General features: G+C 39.9%; 1 protein-coding gene across 2 annotated transcripts in view; it reads right to left on the minus strand.

The window, feature by feature from the left end:
- The window catches only part of SMPD3 (sphingomyelin phosphodiesterase 3), a 104,760-nt gene extending 91,718 nt beyond the window's left edge, over nucleotides 1-13,042 (minus strand). For both annotated transcript variants that reach the window (XM_042027457.1, XM_042027458.1), the window contains exon 1: nucleotides 12,808-13,042. The gene's annotated coding sequence lies outside the window, so the exon portion shown is untranslated. The remainder of the gene's footprint in view (nucleotides 1-12,807) is intronic.
- Nucleotides 13,043-13,066: the final 24 nt, after the last annotated feature.

Genomic DNA, 13,066 nt, shown 5'->3' on the forward strand with positions numbered 1-13,066 from the left:
AAGAGCTTTACAAGCAGAAGTCCCTCTCCGAGGAGCTGACCCACGACATCCGGACAGGGCGGCCGCGCCTCCCGCTCACCGGCCTCCCTCAGCTGCTGCTATTCCTGCGCTTCTCCAGGCTTTTTCCTCCCTTCTTTTCCCTCTTTCTCTCTCCTTTTGCAAGGCTACCGTGACAAACCCGAGAGTCGGGGCGTCACGGCAGCCGAGCCTGGACGCTGAGACTCCTCGCCTACCCGCCCGCCTGCACGCGCTGCTCCCGCTTTCCCGCCGCGCGCACTCTGATTGGCTGTCCGGCGGCGGGGGCGGAGATCAGCGCGCTCTGATTGGCTGTCCGGCGGCGGGGGCGGAGATCAGCGCGCTCTGATTGGCTGTCCGGCGGCGGGGGCGGAGCCGCGCGGGGCCGCGCCGTGAGGGCGGTAGCGCGGTGTGAGGGTGGGGACGCTCAGGAGGCTGAGGAGGCGGTGGCTGAGGGGATGTGGTCAGAGATTCTCCTGTAGCCGGCAGCCAGGTGCTCTGGTGAAGGGTGAAACCTCCGCCGGTGTTCTCCTCTAGATGAAGTGTAATCTGTATGTTATTCACCTCAATGTTATATTTGTTCAGAGATATCTAATGTTGGCCTCAGAATAAAGTGTCAGTGCCCTCTTGAGGAATAGCCTCGCTTCGCCTTACCTGTATCTTTCTAATGCTATGCAACAAACTTTTAACAACACAGTTCTTAAACCAGGGAAAAGGTGCCTTAATCGATAATAATGAATAAGCCCTACTACCTTTATTGATGCCAAACTGCCTGACTTGAGTTCTCCATAATTATGTTGGCTTTTTTGCATTAACGTGTGATCTATAATGTTTTGGAGCCATCCCATATTGTTTATTTTAATCAGTTTGCCTGGCTTCTATATTAAAATCTTTCTGCATCTTGAAAAGTAATCTAATTTCCCAAATACCAGAAAGATAATCATATTCTGTAGGAAATTTGACGTGATTTTTAATATTCTACTTTTCCATGCCATAGCCATTTTTCTACAGTGGTAGTGGTAACAGACTCATCAGTGCTTAAAGAATTTCTGGAGATCTGTCTTCAACAATGAGCTGTTTTTCTTGAACTGTACAGCTTAAATGCTTATTATACAGTGCACAATTAATGAAAACAACGTGTACTTCATTGTATGTCTGTGTGGTAATGCTTTCTAAATACAGGAACATCATCACAGAACTCAAAAGAAGGATGCAGTTTGCCTCTTGTTCTCAATGACTGGCTGGAAAAGTAATAAGGAAAAGTAATACGAAAAAGTAACTTAGCTAACTGAAAGACAATGTAGAAACTGGGGTTTTTTTCTTATTAAGGTGCTCATTTGGGCTATTATTCTAAACCTCCTTTTTTGTCAGAACTATTTCTCCTGACGATGGTATCAAAATTCGAGATCAGTTTTCATGAGACCTTGTGACACCGCCTTGTGCTTGCAAAACTGTTCAGTTCTCAAAATTGTTCTTCCTACAACCCCTAAACCCTGTGCATTTAATTCACTTTTTTCAAGAATATGTTATGGCCAGATTTTTCAGGGTTTTTTTTTTTGTCAATGTAAAGAGCAGTGGATTGTACTAAAAATATTTGAAAGTATGTGGTAACCTGACTGCAAATATTTAGTGGGTTTCAAGATGCAGGTGTTGGAGTTGACTGCTATGAATGTCTGGAATCTTACTGATAGTAAATCTGTAGCTGTGAAAGTGCAAGCTTTGTGGAAACTATTTTATTCTTAGTAGACAGATTTTAATTGGGGAGGAGGGGTGAGGTGATGTCATAATTCTCAGCTTCTGACACTGTTTCTCATATTGAATACAAGAGGTAGGTTTTGCAGATGAATTCTGGGTGATATATTTGTCTCTTCAGTGCTTATGCCTATTGAGCATTTCCTTATAAAATCTTTTTTACTCACTTGTATAGTTTCACATCTCTGAGCTATTTGCTGCTGCTTTTTCAGGTAATGACCTTTTAATTATTCCTTTGTCTATTTGCTTCTGTGCTGATGTGGAACTGTCAGCTTGGGGCCCTATACATTGCCTGCAGTCCAGCACATCATCCACATTTTTATAGAAACTGTTGAAATGGTGTGATTCTGCTCACTTCACTTACGTGCTTGGCAGCAGTTCCTTCATGGATATAGCTGTTGTTTTTCCTCTCTGCTGAATGTTCCAGCTCTTGCAGTGTCAGTTCCTTCACCAGCCATCTGTCTTGCTGGCTCTCTCACTATCTTAACAGCTCTCCTTCTCAGACTAGGTGTAAGTCCTAGTGAGTATGCCATCAGCTGTTAATTTTTTATTCAGAAGCTTTTAAAACAATTGTTGCTGCACACGAATATCCTATAATTCAATCCTCTCTATCCCATCCTTGGCTCTTAATGGTTGCTTTCTTCTGCATCCTCCTTTTACCAGGTTCCTTTGCAAGTTGTTTGTCTATCACTTCATTTCTTTTCCTGAAAGTTTTAGAGTAATTTTCTTCAATTTGACAACTTGTCCCTGAATTCTATCTGGGGAGTGCATGTCTGAATTCAAGGAAGGCCTAATCCAGTTCTGTTTGTTGTGGCACAGTAACTCTACAATCACTGCAAGAAGCATCTAAGTACTTTCAGATATTACACAAGTCAGGTAATAGCTCCTGAGAAGCGTAAGATTGTTACCTTTTGTCAATAAGTTAGATAATAACTTCTTTGTGGTGGTATCAGTGTTACAGATAGGATAGATTGTCTTGTAGCTCAGGGGCTGGCATATTGCTAAACAATCTAGCAATCTTTTTGATGAAAAGTTCTATTTGCTTGTAAGCCAGTCAGGCCTGCATGCAAAATTGCCTTATGAAGCTCCGAGAGTATAGTATTCCTTATTATAGTAGCAGTTTGGTTTATTTTTGTATGCTATACTTGCTTTATAATCTTCCAATATCTAAGATTCAGTTAGATGGTGTTGAGAGCTTTATAAATAACTACTTGGTTTTAGTGCAATTTTCAGTTGTAGAAATTAATCACACAGATAATAGTTTCAATAGAGACATACCAGCTTTTCTTTTTTTAATGTATATTGATAATCCTTTCTCAGACCTTCTGCTCCTTTCCTGGACAAACTCAAATATTGTTTATTGCTAGTGCCAATTAGTCAGCCACGCATCTGCAGCTGGCAGCTGTCCTCATGAAGGAGCCCCAGAAGATTAAAACTTCCAGCTGATTTGTATGTTAGATATCATTGCTTGTAATCTTCTAGATTTCTTCCATACTTAGTGTTTCTTAATGATAAAGAAAAGTGAGTACACTTACAGTAGTAATTAATAATTAGTAATATGGATTTTATTTCCCCACTGTACTTATGACAGGATAAATTTAGACCTGTCATTTAATGCCTCTCATGAGGGACTGTCCATGTCGGTAAGGTTTGCTTCCAAACTAAACATTGCCTCTGAAACAGGTCTTCTCTTATGCTGGTAGAAGTGTGTTCACAAAACATTCATCCCTTCTGGGCTAGAAAGTTAAAACTGTATTACTATATTGGTAACAGAATTTATGACAGCGTAATAAATAATTTCAGCAGTACAGAAAAGTTTTACTAAAAATTACAAAGTGTTTTTCTGGCATTGCTCAGGCCCTTTTTTATTGTACACAGAAAGTAAAAACAGTCAAACAAGACAGCAGCATAGAAGAGAGTGAGAGTGTAAGTTAATTCCTTTTCTGACTTTGTCTCAGGCAAATCAACTCCCTAACTCCAGGATGTGATTTCCAGTACGAAGGTGGCATAGTGCTAGTCTTTCAGGCAGCAGAGGTTGTCTCCAAAACCTTATTAAGTGAGGTACTCAGATGTGATCTTGACAAGCCTTATGATTAAATACAACCAGGAGAGGCACAGAAATTTGAAACTGTCCAGAATCCAGAAATCTTCAGCAGTGAACTGGTAACTAATATAGTTTTTCTCTCATTAAGTGAAGCTACAGATATCTTTTGCTAAGAAGAACAAGTAGTGAAATCCAAGAAAGCTGCAGAGGAAACCAGTGAGCTACACCTTATCTTCCCTTCTTGTTACCCGGATAAACTCTGTAGTCTGGGTTCAAACCAATCATTATCCCATGAACATTAAGGAATGTCATTGTTAGGTGAACACACCGCCTATGTTAACTTACTCTGCTTGAAATAATATGTAAACTGGCTTCAGAAGAATAAAACTATTCACCAGAATGTGATTGGAAGGGTATTTTAAGAGCAGACAAAATCTACTTACATTACTTACTACTTACTTCTAGCTAGGCTAGAAGGGGCTAGCTACTACTTAGATGCTATTAACTAAAAGGAATCTCAATTAATTCTCTCAAAAAAAAAAAAAAAACAAAAAAGAAAAAGAGAAAAGAAAAAGAAAAAGAAAAAGAAAGTTAAGCCTCACAAGATTCCAAGATTTTATGCTTTAAATAATCTCAGTTACCAAAGAGAATTCCTGCTAATACATCAGTTGGAATTTCCACCAATATAGTTAAGGAAGTGTGAACTGAATAAAAATTAATTTTTACATTAGGCTAATAAAATCTTTCTATCCTGGCAGATACAGAGGTTTTAGTTTCATCATAGTTTTTACACTGTATTATAATTAAATAGATTTACATTTTATCAAAACTGTGTGAGCAAGTCACACTTCCAGTTGGCAAGAAATGCTCATTGCAACATCCTAAACTAATAGGAACATCACTGTGCAGAGTTTACTATTCTTTCTCATACTTTTTAAAACAAGGCATGCTGTTTCATTTACCTATAATGTGCTCAATAAGAAGCTAAATTAACTGACTTTTCATATTCTGTAAAAATGGCTGTGTTGTGGCACAGATATAAAGACTGTGTATAGGTAAGTTCTGAATGGAGAAATCTGAAGCTGGGCCTTGCAGTGTTGTCAGAAGTAGCTCTTCAGAGGCAGATTATGAAATTAAAGCTGTAATCTCTGCCTGACATAGAGTTAATATGCAGCCATTCCAGGACTGAAGCTGTTTACTGGTTCTTCCATCTGTCAGAATTTTTCCTAGCTCCTATGGGAAGGAAATACATTCATTTGAAACTGAGATTGAAGGGAGGAAAACTTTCTTTGTGGCTGTGTTATGGAAGCCTTTTGAAGAACTTTAGGTAGCTGCTGGCAGACCACCAGGTGAAGGAGTGAATGGGCATAACGGACGTATTTATTGACAACAGCTAAACAAACTAAAATCCTTTTTCTCCTCTTTGGTGTGACATTTGAAACTTGTTTGTGCAGGAAAAAATAGTGAGAGAAGTAAGGGTCAAAAGCATTAAGACATGAGGAGAATGAGACCTGAATGAAACCAACATGGGGTTTTTTGTTTCTTTATTTATTTTAGTACTGGGCTTAGCTGAGTAAAGTTTAGTGTGTAAAATCTGCAAGGTTAATGTATAAGCTAGACTTGAAGGACCTTGCCATAGGGAAATAATGAAAGCAAGCATCGTATCAGCTGGCAGAGATGAACAACACATATTTGCTGTAAGTTACTTGTGAAGACTGTCTTGTAAAGTCCAAAGAGTGAACCTAAGAAAGGACAATTATTCTGTGCTGACCTAGTGATCTGGTAAGGCAGGGTTCTGCACCTATACATTGATTCTTCTGTGTTCCATAGCCTTTTATTGCTGGACTAATGCAATTAGATATATGCAGCAGCAGCCTGTGTGCTGTGCATCAGAGAAACTTTCAGCAAATGTGCCTATGTTCAATAAAGATTTAGCTGTGCCTGTACTTTTTCACCTTATGTCTCTTGGATACATTATGTTTTGCTTTTGAAGACATAAAGAGGAGAATACTGGGCTAAAGCTGAGGTTCTGAGAAATGATCAGGAACTTCATTTTTTAAAAGTTGCAAATATCTACCTCTGTCACTCATGTTATTTGAAAGTTAATACTTTAACAAGAAAGGTGAAATATCAAGTTCAGGCCTTCTCACAGGGAATAAAAACCCTTTTATATTGAATATATTCCCATCTGTTTACAGCAAAAAACATTGGAATTAGGTTTGCCAGGCTGTGGTAGTCAGCTTCTTGTGCTTCATTTCATTGTACATTGTTCTTTCAAAGGAATGTTTATCACATAGCTGATACCCTGGAAGTAACTAGAGTAATTCACATAATTGCACCTTATCAGGATGAGCTTTTTTCAGTAATTTTTCTACCTTTGCTGTGGGAGTAAGAAAAGTTCCCCCAGGACTAGAATCTATGAAGGGCTGTTTTTAGACTATAGAGTCATCTTTACCTGCACTGTCTTGCCATGTTTGCAGAGTAACAGCAGCTTAAAGCTCTATCACGAAAAAAGAGTGGTATGTGCATCCTCTGGGACTAGCAAGGATCCCCATCTCCAGCCTGTGCCAGCAAAGCCTCTATCCACCTGCTCAGGAATTCATTATGTGTGCTGATTGTCAGGGTCTCTTCCTCCCTTTCTCTCTCAAAGAGGCACTAAGGGATTCCAAGAGGGATTTTATCCTTCCTTCCTTTCACTCATGGGACAAGAGAACACCGACTGCTCTCTATCCTCTGAATAGATCTATTAACATATACCAGTTCACAAAGGAATAATAAACTTTACAAGATTCTTATCTTTCTTCATTTTTCCCTGCCAATTCCTTAGCTTGGATAAGAGACTCCTGCCCATGCTGTATTTTCTAGACTCTCCCTGCCTTTTCTTTCTGCTGGTAGGGTGATCAATGGAGTTCAGCTTCGAGCTCAATGAAGGACTCCTAGAGGAAAAGCTGTAAATCTTTGATCTCTCATCTGTATGGCAGTACTGATTTCACAGAAGTAACTGTGATGAAGGAGTCAGGAACTGAGTGTTTTTTCTTCTGGTCTGTGATATTTGAATTGTTTCAGGGCACACTTATTATTCTGATGTATTTTCACTTGTCATTTCTCACCGAGACAGAAATTCTCATTGTTTTTAACGACAGACAGATATGCTTAGCAATACGGGAAGGGTGGAGTAGCCTGTACAGAAAGCTACAGCCCCTCAGCAGATAGCTGCTTACTTTTCTTAGATAATATTATCTCTTCCCAGAAAGGATTAAACTCTGCTTTTTCTCCAGCCAGTAATTCCCCAGTAAAGAAAGAAAACAAAGTTGCACAGCTTCCTGATCACGAATTTTTCTGCTAGCCTCTTTGCAGTTACCCTACAGAAATCTATGGATTTTTACCCTTTTTTTCCAGCATGACTGTACCAATGTTTGGAGTAAGTAGAGGGAATAAAGTGACCACTTAACTCTTGTTTTCGCAGAGAAAAGATTGAAGCAAGACATCCTGCTTAAAAGTGAAAATCTTCTACTGTACTTGAAGCACAGTATAGGTGGGAAAGAGCTAAAAAATCACCAAAACCCTATGTTGAAGCAGAACTGGTAATCAATGTTACCTCATCTAGAAATAGTCAAGAGGGACAGATGGAATCCAGTTATTATCTCTATTTTACTTGAGTCAGTTTTAAAATATATTAAAGCTTGTGTACTTTTGAGTGGCAGATATGGCTTGTCACTTTAAAGGGTATTTTTACTGTTGTTAATACTGAAATAGATTGTACTTGAATAACAGTAGTTAACAGAAATCTTAAGTTCCTCAGAGAAAATACTTGTCTTGCCTTTATTATCTCAGCTTTCAGATTTAAGCAGCTGTATGTGGTTAAACTTTGAAATTATGTAACAGTAATAGAATGCTTTTCGAGTTGATGCCTTTCAGAAGACAAGGGAGTGGGGGTGGGGGGTGTGATTGTACAGTAAAACCATGTTAAACTTTTTCTCTAACTGTGTTCCTTGAGACAGCAATCAGCTACCCAGAACAGAACCCAGAATATGCTCTCTGCAGTTTGCTCTGAACTCATAGTGCCTCTTGTGGGTTTTTTCCCATAAGACACTGATATGGCTAAGCATTGATGTAATTTGTATTTAAATCAGAATTTCTCAGCTTATGTTGTTTAATTGTAACCTGTTCCCTGGTAACATATTTCTGGAGTAAACATCCTCTTACTATCTGAAGAATATGCATTTTTAGTTATCTCAAAACTGAACGGAATTGTCAAATCGTGCTCTTATTCTGTAGTTGAGCTGTGTCTTAGGTCACGCACAACTTTCCAAAGTGCAAGTTTCAACAGATGCTGTGCGAATGTTAACAAAGAGCATCTTTAAAAATCATTTCCCATACTTTTAGGATGCCAGTTTAATGTTTTTCTGCTTTTTATTTGTGATGCTGAAGTTTTAATACAATTCCAAAGCAAAGATAGCAAACCATGTCACCAGAGCAACTCTCTACTGCAAATGTAGCAAGAACAATCCTTTTATGCTGGCATAAAGCTAAATGGACAGGCAGAGGATAAACTTCTTGGGAGTGGAATATTGGTTGTGTATAGATGACTCTTCTTTTATAATTTCTGAGATATCTTGGTTCCAAATTTAAAGAAGACTGTATAACTATTTTAAATGGAAACTAATGGAAATTTTGTTTGTTTCAGAAATTTTCAATAATTTGGTCCTGTGTGTTTCATGTGGAGTACCTCAGATGTCTGTATTTGCAAATTTTGTCAAGTTGCATTTTTTGAGGACAAGTAGCAAGAAATCTAAAGAAACCGCAAGTGTAATTTTTTGATAGCAGCCTCAGACACATCTCAAAAAAAGCAAAAAAAGAAATCTGAAAAGTAACAGAACAAATTGTTTCATGCAGCTCTTGCAAACAGGTGCTAGTCCAGGTCCATCATCTCTGCTCTGTAAAACAGCAGGTGAGTGAAGGATGCAAACTAGCAAGTATTAGGCCAGAGAGAATAATCATCACAGACAGAGGAGCGGGCATGCTGCCCAGGTACTTATTCCCATTGAGGAGACTGGGGTCAGCTCACACAGAGTGAGCTTTCTGTTCTTTAAATATGCTTGTTAAACCTCAAACTTGTAGCACAAGATTCAAGACTGAGAGATTTCTCAGTCTCCCTCACCTTCACTGAGATTTTCTATGATTATGAAATTGCTTGCTCCTGCTTTGACTCAAGAGCATGTTTGCTGGTCACTCCTTTAAGGTATGACAGCCTTCTGCCTCCTTTTAGAGTAAAAGCTGACTGGCTCTGACAGTACAGCCCTCAAAGGGCAGTATGTGCATGATCAAGTCAGGAATCCCCAAAATCTGGTGACTTTCCAGTGGATAAGTACAAATCTATGTGCAGGGCTTGCCTTCTGTCCCATAATTTTCCCTTCTTGCCCCCATCCCAAGCACTAGAAACAAAGCTGAGTAGAACTTGCTCAAGCAGGAAAAGCTTCTATTCATTGCAATTCTACATAAATACTGTCTCCAAGCTGCCCATTTCTCAGAAACTACTTGTTCAAGACAAAATAAAATGGAAGTATTTCTGCAAATCTTGTCAGCATCATGTTGTCAGCTCAAATCATGATTGCCCCTTTTTACAACAATGTCATAATTCAACCACAGCATAACATTTTCCCAGATTTTAGAGTGACTTTGACCTACGAGATATAAAATTACATGATTATAGCAATAATGCCTGGAGTGCAGCTACAATTTTCTTCTGTTTTGGAGTGTTGTGGAGAACTTAAAGCAAATGCTTAAGCACTACAGTCAAATATTTGTAAGTTAGAAACTATACCTTCAAAAATTACTGAAAATATTACTTGCTACTTGAAGCAAATCCCTGGGATTGCTCCTTTTTAGTTAGCAGGCCCTTTCTTGTAAAATGAAGAAGTTCAGTGATTGCTTACTGCAGTGTGCATTTAAATGCCTTTTTTAAAGAGTAGACTTGGGAGCATCATGTAACAATTTACAGGCATTTATGGGGACAAGTAAAATCTAGTTATGTTTAATGCCAAGAATTGCTAGAATTCAAGCAGAAAATTGGCACTATACGATACATAAAAATATTTTTTCTCTTTTTAGAATTGTAGAAAATACATAAGCCATCTCAGCCAAAATCCAGGGAACACTATTAAAAGGTGTTTTGGTAATAGAGTACTTTGCTTCTCCATGCCACATAAAGGTACGTGTCCTGTCATTCTCCCTCATACAGATAGCAGTTTAAAAGTCTCTGCCTTTCTCTAGTCCATGTTGATTATTAACTATAGCATTTTTGTACAGATTGCACTTATAAGGATATTTTTAATCCTTAAAAAACCCCTACCCTTACTGTATTGCTGTATGGTGTGATCATAACAGTAGTTCTAACATTAAAAATATATCCAGGTCAGGTATTTGTGCAAACTTTTTTGAAAAACAGACTTTTACTTAAGTGTAATGGAAACATTTCCATGACTTCAGCAGTCTCCTGTGGAAGTTAAAATAAACATTTCCACAAAGAAATTGCAACTTGAAATTTAATTTACTGTGCTGAATGCATGATAACTGGACACAGAAAGTTGTAGTGGATTCTACATCAGTAAAGTATTGATTGTTTATTGCCCAAGCTGACATACAAGTAATTAGCATAAATATTCTATTTGCAATAGCCTTTAGCATAAACAATGTTGGGGAATACAAGAGTCCTTTTTAATATATTTTGGGAAGCCCAGATCGTTGGCTCTATTTAAAGCATATTGCACTGGCTTCATTAGGACAAAGCAGCTTTGTCTTTGTCCTAACTGACCAGGTAGAAATATGAATGTGGCAGCAAGCACAGAGTCTCCGTTTATGAATTATGGCAATGTAGGGGTGTGGTCAGAGCATGCTGCTTAGCTTTTCTCACATTTTAGTGGCTTCTTGAGGGCTGTTGCAGGCAGCAGCAACTGCAAATATAGAGCTGAAATGTCTACAATGTCTTTCTGTTATTAAGCCTCTTATTCCTACCCAAAAATGAGAACCTATTTTAAGGTTTAACAGTGTCCTTTTAAATTAGAAGCAAACTGCTACAGTGAGATATTCAGACTGGGTTAGGCAGAGTATGCTATGGTTACCATCACTAAACAGAGCTGGATCTGTTAAGATCAAAATGGTTGACTTGTCACTCTGTAGTAATTGTTCCCTTTGGAAAAAATTCAATAGCATCGCTTAAATCACACATAGTTGATCACGTGCTCTGAGGCTTCGATGGTGCTTAGACTAAAAGGCAGAGGTAGGGAGGAGCTGTGTCAGGAAATCTAATTCTGCTGGTGTGAGGGGAAGCTTGCCTTGCACACAGTCATGAGCACAAATTGATTTTTAATTTTACAGTAAAGCACTATAGTAATTATTAACTCAATTGATCCCTAAAAGGCTACTGTTAAGAGCCAGATGTTGTGCCTCTGCATGTCCAAGGTGCCTATCGGAAGGAGAGCTTTTGGATGTGAGATGACTGTCAGACAGTATTCAATATATTCAGCTTCTTTTTATTACAGTAAAGCACAAAATCTGTTAATCTGCAGCCTCTGTAAGAAAAACTGAATGCATGCTATCTTGGAAATGAATCACATACCTGAACCCTGATCATTAGTACAAAAAGATAAAAAAAGAAAGCCAAGTCAATGAAAATGAGAAATACTATGTTTCTGTCCAGACTGGAGAACCTTTAATATTATGAGAATTTATTTGAGTCCCATAATTTTGCCTTTAAACACTTACCTTACTGCTCCCTGCAATTGTTTTTCTGGCTCTTTTCTTCTGATTTAATGATATAGTAACATGGGGAGCAGGAGAAGCTCAATACACAAAGAAATTCTAGATACAGGGCAGAAGTAAGTTAAGGCAAAGTGCTAAGAGTATGCTAATTAGACAGCATTTGATTTTCTAAAGGAAGCAATTTTTTAATCTTAGTTTGGTTCTTCAGTTTCTTTTGAAAATCAGCATAGAAACTGTACAAGTTCCTGGTCTGACCACATGCAGTCTCCTGGGTTAAACTTTTCTCACCATCTACATCTGAGAAAAGTGCCGAGTTTTTGTTTTACCAGGCTCCCCCTTCCCATGCCACACTGAGAAGTGTAAGTTAACCTGTATTGCTAACAACACAAAAAGGGTACAGCTGCATCCTACTCAATTTAGGGTGAAACAGTCTTTTGATAGCACAGGAATACTCGCTGATCCTGTGACAGAAGGTACTACACACACAAGCAGTGAAGAACACTTGCTGCTTGATTATGCATGGTTAATATGCTTGCTCAATTCCCTATTCATCACCCAGCACTAAGAGGAAGCCTGAAGCATCAGGCATAACAGCACAATGCTTGGCTGTAAATGACTTCATGTAGGATGCAACTTGTCATTTGGCCTTAAACAGAGTGGAATTTTTTCCTCTCTTTTTCTGACACTTTGTCACAGAGACACTGTAGCTGCTACTCTGACCTTCTGCTGCTTGTCCTAGCTCTTCAGTGGGGCTGGTGATCCACATAGAAAGAAGTAAGAAATTATTGCAGTGCAAAATCTATACAAGCATTACAGTTAAGAAAGGTACTCAAGGAAACCATTTTGCAGTCTTGACTATAGCACTATCTTACCTGTACGGCAAACACATCTTTTCCCCTGCTGAACCATGAGAATAGGAATGTGATTCTATGAGCGAATTAATATACGTAGGGGTTTTTTTTCCCCTACATCTAAGTAAGCACAGATATTTGCAGTTAACCAGCCATCCCGCTCTTCCCTTCCCCACTCCCCGGAAGCTAAAACAACGAAACTACTCAAAAAGCATCTGGACCGCACCGCACCGCTTTGTTCCCCGTGATCCGCCTCGCGGAGCTCGCTCCCTGCACACAACTCGCGCCTCCGGCTCGGCTCGGCAAGAGCCCCTCGAGCCGGCGGCTGCGAGCGGAGGGCGGGCGAGGATGCAATGCGGATGGGCGGGAAGGGAAAGGCTTTACCTGCCGCCTTCCCCCACGGAGCCAGGGGCGCCTGGAGCTGCTGCATCCACGCCGGGGCGCGGCGGGCGGGCGGGCGCTCAGAACGCCTGACGGAGGCGGCTGAGCGCCGGGGCCATGGCCGCGCCGGGGAGCGGTGGGAAGAGAACGCCGCCGGAGCCTCCGTAAGCCGCGGGGAGACTCAGCACCTGGGCGCTGAACAGCTCCACGGAGCGCCACGGGCGGGGCCGGCGCCGCGCTCCCGCCCCTGGGCGCGGGGGGG

Source organism: Corvus kubaryi, unplaced genomic scaffold (assembly GCF_017639235.1).
Source record: "Corvus kubaryi isolate FWS band 111438036 unplaced genomic scaffold, C.kubaryi_AGA036_p1.0 37300, whole genome shotgun sequence".
NCBI lineage: Eukaryota > Metazoa > Chordata > Aves > Passeriformes > Corvidae > Corvus > Corvus kubaryi.